Source organism: Taudactylus pleione, unplaced genomic scaffold (assembly GCF_031769625.1).
Source record: "Taudactylus pleione unplaced genomic scaffold, aTauple2 ptg000642l, whole genome shotgun sequence".
Classification (NCBI taxonomy): domain Eukaryota; kingdom Metazoa; phylum Chordata; class Amphibia; order Anura; family Myobatrachidae; genus Taudactylus; species Taudactylus pleione.
This window is the reverse complement of record NW_028285044.1, coordinates 1,761,778-1,769,378: the sequence shown is the minus strand read 5'-3', so window position 1 is coordinate 1,769,378 and position 7,601 is coordinate 1,761,778. Positions and strand designations below refer to the sequence as shown.

The 7,601-nt window shown below is 40.0% G+C and overlaps 1 pseudogene; it reads right to left on the bottom strand.

The window, feature by feature from the left end:
- Positions 1-450: 450 nt before the first annotated feature.
- On the bottom strand, positions 451-570 carry LOC148478996 (5S ribosomal RNA; annotated as a pseudogene).
- Positions 571-7,601: the final 7,031 nt, after the last annotated feature.

The following is a 7,601-nucleotide window of genomic DNA, read 5'->3' as shown; positions in this document are numbered from 1 at the left end:
AATGTGTTATATCCATACAAAACATGGTGCACTATGACTGGATATGTGGAGAACAAAGTCCAAAGAGCGGACTTGAATAATGAGATATAGTGACACATAAAAAAACATATAACAAATATGCAAAACACAATTTTGTAAACATGGGTTAAAAAATCACTGACTCTAGAAGTCTGACAGTGCAGGAATATCTATGTAATACATGGCAGTAAGTTATAGACTGTAATTATATAAGAGACACGGTAAGGTGAAAAATATGTGTATATATATATCCAGAATAGGATACCATGCGTCAGTAACAAAGATACTCGAAAATCATCAAGGATATAATTAAAAAGAGCCAATATATAAGCCAAAACCAAAGATATGATTCAAAACCAATCATCATCCAGCACCAGACCTGTCGTGGAGATGCACACGCACGGGGTAAGGTAAATGTCCTTTTATTTGGTTGTTTTACAACACCTGGTATTCCTAGGTGGTCCCCCATCCAAGTACTAACCAGGCCAAACACTGATTAGCTTCCAAGATCAGACAAGATCGGGCTTATCCAGTGCATGTATGGTTGTAACTGACCATATGAACGTAGGATGCCAGTACTTCCCCTCAGCCTTGTGAGCATAACACGATATAACCCGAAAATTGCTGAATAGCAGATCGAAATCAATATCTAAGGGTCATATATAGACTAGAAAAAAATCTAAAGTGAGCCAAAACTGAACTCACAGATAGAAACATGTATAGCCTGTACACATACTATAAAATACAGGTTATGTAACCAACAGTATCTATGCACCAATAGAATTATACCGTGCACTGTAAAAAAATATACAGTTATAAAAATTAATTAGATGCACTACTTGATGAGGCACTGATGAAAAATTGGATAGACAATAACACCAGTATCAAACTAAAAACGTCTTACCCAGTAGTACCTCTAATCTATACTTTACCAAAAGTCCACAAATCCCTATAGTCTCCCCCTGGACGCCCCATTATTTCTGCTAGAGGATCCTTATACAGTTCAGTATCCAAATTTTTTTATTTTTTTTGTCCAGCCACTAATCATGGAGGAACCGACTTTCCTCAAAGACACAAATACTTTTCTTGAAAAATTACATCAGTTGAATCAATTGCCTGAAAATTTACTTATCTGTACAATAGATGTTGTATCATTGTACACCAGCATTCCCCATACACAAGGCTTGGAAAGCATGGAAAGGTTTTTGCTATCCAAGCCAGAGTATAATGGTCTGAATATTCAGTTGTATATACAACTTCTTGAGAAAACACTCACAAGGAATTATTTTGTTTTTGACAACTTGCTCTTTTTACAAAAAAGAGGCTGTGCCATGGGCTCTTACGTGGCACCGGCCTTCGCCAATATCTACATGTTTTATGTGGAAAAGGCTGTTTTTCTACTTAATTCCGAGTTCAGTAATCATTTGCTTTACTTTATAAGATACATAGATGATATCTTTGTACTATGGTTGGGCACCTCACAACAGTTTACTTCAGCCATGGATAATATCAACCAAATGCATGAATATATTAAATTCACGCACGATTGCAGCTCTGAGAACATACACTTTTTGGATGTGGACATTAGTTGGGATGGTACTTCCTTTTCTACTAACATCTATACCAAACCTACGGACTGTAATACACTCCTACATGCAGGGAGTCCTCATCCTGTGTCTCTAATAAGGAGCTTACCTTTACTCTCAATTCCTTCGCGTCCTAAGGATTACAAGTAACACTGACAAGGCTGATAAAGCATTGGACAATATGATGACCAAGTTTTTGAATAGGGGATATAAGCTAAAAGACTTGTTGAAAGCCAAAGCTAGAGCCATCAACAGCAACAAATCAGACAATCTATCCTCCACTACTAAAACAAACAAGGCTCCAACCATGTTTATTACACAATACAATTCTGCAAGTCAACATATTAACACAACTGTTAAAAAATTCTGGCCAGTTGTGAATACAGACTCTAGTCTCAAGCCTCTGCACACATCTAGAATTATGATGGGATACCGGAGAGGGAAAAGTTTAAAAGACTGGTTTGTACACAATGATGTATCCACAATTGAAGCAACTATGGCAAGTAATTTCCTCTCAAAGAAACCTGGCTGCTACAAGTGCATTGGTTGTACCACCTGCAGGTATATGGAAACAGGACCAGATGTAGTTCACCCACACTCCGGTAAAAGGATTCCGATCAGACCCGTACTTAGTTGCATGACTAGATTTATCATCTACATGATCTGCTGCCCTTGCAGCCTCGCATATATAGGAAAAACTTCATGTACAGCAGGAATTAGAATGGTGCAACACCGTACCGTCATAAGACAGGCCCTAGAAGGCAGAGAGAATGACCAACCAGTGGCAAGACATTTCAAGGAACGAAAGCACCCTCTGGCCACACTAACACACAAAGTCATCGACCATGTGCCAATATCGAAAAGAGGGGGAGATATAGATAAACGACTGATGCAACTTGAAGCCCGTTGGATACATGACATTAACATTGTGGCCCCGTTTGGTCTTAATGAAACCTTATCATTAGCATCACGATTCAAAGAAAACCTGCAATTACTTTATCACAAAGTTTTTTTCAGTACAGTAACTTTTCCTGTATATATATATTTTTTTTTTTACAGTGCACAGTATAATTCTATTGGTGCATAGATACTGTTGTTTACATAACCTGTATTTTATAGTAGCTTGTGTACAGGCTATACATGTTTCTGTCTGTGAGTTCAGTTTTGGCTCACTTTAGATTTTTTCTAGTCTATGCATGACCCTTAGATATTGATTTCGATCAGCTATTCAGCAATGTTCGGGTTATATTGGGTTATGCTCACAAGACTGAGGGGAAGTACTGGCATCCTACGTTCATATGGTCAGTTACAACCATACATGCACTGGATAAGCCCGATCTTGTCTGGTCTTGGAAGCTAATCAGTGTTTGGCCTGGTTAGTACTTGGATGGGGGACCACCTAGGAATACCAGGTGTTTTAAAACAACCAAATAAAAGGACATTTAATCTTACCCCGTGCGTGTGCATCTCCACGACAGGTCTGGCGCTGGATGATTGGTTTTGAATCATATCTTTGGTTTTGGCTTATATATTGGCTCTTTTTAATTATATCCTTGATGATTTTGGAGTATCTTGGTTACTGACGCATGGTATCCTATTCTGGATATATATACATATATTTTTCACCTTACCATGTCTCTTATATAATTACAGTCTATAACTTACTGCCATGTATTACATAGATATTCCTGCACTGTCAGACTTCTAGAGTCAGTGATTTTTTAACCCATGTTTACAAAATTGTGTTTTGTATATTTGTTATATGTTTTTTATGTGTCACTATATCTCATTATTCAAGTCCGCTCTTTGGACTTTGTTCTCCACATATCCAGTCATAGTGCACCATGTTTTGTATGGATATAACACATTAGACTGCTCAAGGTTACATCCCGATGTGGTTCCCTGTCATTGTGTTCAGGTTACCAAGGTTACCCCACACACTTTCACCGCCCACTACCTGAGGTCCATCACGTGAATGGGTGAGTCATACTTACCGCGTCACACGCTGAGTGTCCTGACGTGCTGAGCGACGCGTTGGCCGCATGCGGATGACGTAGTCACCCACCAGGAACTGGACAGGAGTCGCGGCCATGCACCACACTTTACACGCTATCCTATATAGGGATGTTCACTTGTATTTTGATGTTGTTCTTGATAAAAGTTTGCCAAGACTGAAACAGTGAAATACACTGCTGTGTCCAGGAGTCGCTTTTCCTTTGAAAGTCCCGTGAGTGCCGCTGTTTGCTTGTTTCTCTCTCTCTGTAAGTATATATATATATATATATATATGTGTGTGTGTGTATATATATATATATATATATATATATAATCTCTATCAGAGAAACTGGCACACTCAAACTTAGTATACCGGTGGGTGCATGATCTTAAACTTGGTTAATAGCAGCAGTCCTGTTAGAGACGATCAGCACACCAAATTGAATGCAAAAAAAGTCTTTATAAAGCACATAGCATGTATCCCATAATCAAAGCTTCCAAACGTGCACAGACGCTGTAATGACGGTAGGAAAACAGGGGAAACACTTCCCATATAAATATATAAGCCTTAAATACTCATCGATTCATGTTAAGAACAATGATCAGGGTAAGCAACCCGATGCCCATGCCGGACAGCAGCCCTTTCGGTGCATACGTGCACCTTACTCCTGGGGCAGCATAATGCATACAGAGCCAGTTCTATCTGATATACACACCTGGCCATCCGTCAACACCCACAAACACACTCACCTGTGTAGTACCGCCGACCTTCGGGATCTCACTACACACTGCGTGGTGTTACCTGAAGTGACATTCTGTCCAACTTCCTGTACAATGGAACGCAAGCCATAGCCAGCGTAACGAAGCAACCACTAAGGCTGCATAACATGTTCCGTAATCGGAATACAAATAAAGTTGCCATGCAACCATAAAGATAACATTGTTTACCTAATCAGAGCGCATAATGTAAGGGATGAGGCGGACAAAAACGGATGAACAGGTGTGATCTATCAGTACATATACATGCTATATAAAGATCAATAATCCCACAAACAATACATAAAGAATACATAAAAATAAAAAGTTAAGGCAAAAGACTGATTATAAAGAAGGTTATAAAAAACAAGAAAGGCTTAATTCCTCATTTAAACCAACTGGAGAAATAGATTTCAAATCCTAGATCCATCTAGCCTCACATTGCAACAGACTCCTATTTCGATCACCCCCTCTTTTCATTGGTGGAATTTGGTCTATAGGCATGACCTTAAAGTCCAATGGGCTATGTTTCATTTCCACAAAATGTCTCGCTACCGGAGGAGTATTGCCGTCCATACTGGATTGCATGGGCATTTAATCACATATACTATGAATTTACTCTCACATGTTAAGCGATGTTTAATCTTGTACACTTTTTTTTGAAGCTGGATCTTCAAAGGTCCCACCCGTAATCAAAAATCTGCAATTAATACATCCTGGACAACGGAACACTCCATTCTTGGCTGTCAACCAATTTGTAGACTGCTGCTGATTCACATCAGATCTAGTTATACAGTCCTTCAAGTTATTGCTCTGTCTGTAGCAGAACATAGGTGGTTGTTTACACAGATCTCCCAAAATAGGGTCAGCTTGAATTATATTATTATTATTATTATCCTTTATTTATATGGCGCCACAAGGGTTCCGCAGCGCCTTACAAAGTACTGAAACAAATGAGCACACAAGACAACAGCTATTAACAGTACAGACAATGCAGTGCAAGTACATGATTTATAAACAATGCTGCATAACACCTAAATAAGCAGCAGGGTGTCAGTAAGCAGTTTTAGGTGCCATTGTGAATGAAAGTAAAAGTATGGCAAGAAGAAGCACGTGAGGAAAGAGGGCCCTGCTCGCGAGAGCTTACATTCTGAGGGGAGGGTCAGACAAACAGGGGTGACACAGATGGGCTAGATAGTGAGGGAGGAGCATAGAGTAGTGGGTTAGGATGAGCGCTGGAAAGCATTGAGGAAGAAATGGGTCTTGATGGCCCATTTGAAGATTAAGAGCCAGGAAGCCAAGTGATGGAGGAATTTTGCAGGAGCAGTGGTGTCAGAGGGGTAAATCCAGGGTTTGGTGATGGCTAGGACAATCAAGGCATTGCAGATGAAGTGCTCATGAACGGAGACCAGTTTATTATAGACAAAACTGGCTTTCCAGAGGGAACAGGAGAGAGGGACAGAGTTAAGAGGTGAGAGGAGAATGAGATTATTAGGGTTGATGCAGTGTGGAGGTGATCCTGACCTAGAGAAGGGGAATAAGGAGTGTGGGGTTATGTGGCTGGCTTCTGAATGAGGAAGGGTGACAGCAGGTGGTGGGTCAGGTGGAGGTTTAGTGTGGTGGGGGGGGGGAGAGGATAGGTAACTTGGAGAAAAGAGAGGGTGCAGGGTTTAGTGGTGGTGCAGCAGGACCATGGTGGAAGAGAAGTGAATAATACTGGAGTTGTGGGAGATGGAGTTGAGAGACTTATATGTGATGAAGAGAGACAGAGGAGGGGGAGAACGTAGAGGGGACTATGGATGGAGAAAAGAGGTGAAAACTGGTGGTAGAGGAGAAAATAATGTAGTGCCAGTGTCGTGAAATTGCACGTTTTAGTATAGTGGAACTGATGGAATACGTAGTTGCAAATCTAATGCGTTCAGATTTTATTTTGACATTTGGTCTCAAAAGCGTGGACCGATCTATTTTCATGCACTTATCGATTGCCTCTTGTACCTCTGATGCGGCATATCCCTTCTGAATAAACTTGTTGCCCATTTTTCTCAGTTCTGGCAGTAATTTAGACCTATCTGATGTAATCCTGGCAACCCGCACAAGTTGCAAATATGGAAGCCCTTTCTTCAATGGGAGGGGGTGAAAACTGTCTGCTGCCAATAATGTGTTCTTGTCTGTGGCCTTATTGTAAACTACTATTTCAAAATGACCGTCTTCTATTTTAATCATCACATTCAAATAGTGTATCACTGATGTGCTAAAATTCAAAGTTAATCTAATGGTACTATCGATGTAATTGAAGTCATTGAAAAACGTGATGAGGTCCTTCTCACCTCCAGTCCACACCACAAAAAGGTCGTCTATAAAACGAACATAGAACAAAATGTGCTTTGATAGTGGATGTGATAATATATGTTTTAACTCATAATTCTGCATATATAAATTAGCATACGCTGGGGCCATATTCGAACCCATCGCGGTTCCCCGGCGTTGCAAAAAAAATTCATTATTAAACAAAAAATAATTATGCAGAATAATATGAATCAAGAGCATAATAAAATCAACTGGTGGACCCTTGTAGTGTGGACTGGAGGTGACTGCCTCCCTCACAGCACTCACACCTTCATCATGCGGGATGTTCGTATATAAATTAACAACATCGAAAGTAACCAACAAGACGCCACTGGAGGGTACGGACAATGCATTCAATTTACTCAAAAAATGAGTGGTATTCTTTAAGTAAAAATCTGTCTGCTGGACCACAGGCTGTAGCCAAAAATCAACATACTGCGAAAGACTCTGACACAATGACCCCCGAGAGGAAATAATCGGCCTCCCCGGGGGGGTTGTGTAGGGTTTAGTGAACCTTTGGAAGCACATAAATCAAAGCTATTACAGGAAAATCCTGCATAAGAAACCTAGCTGTTACTTCATCCAACCAATGATTACTTAACCCTAAATTAATCACACTGTCAATTTCTTTCTTATAAGTTGATGTGGGATCCATTCTCAATTTGATATAGTTAGATTCATCAGACAACTGTCTAGAAACCTCATTAATATAGTCAATCCTATCTAAAATCACGATACCCCCGCCCTTATCGGCGGGGCGTATCATTATTTCTTTAATGCTGTGATTGACTGCTTCTGACATAAAGTGAGATTGGAAAAGGAGGTTTTTTTTGTCTAGCAACCAAAGGCATCACCTCTTTCTTTACCAATAATATAAATGTGTCAATGAAGGGAACATTA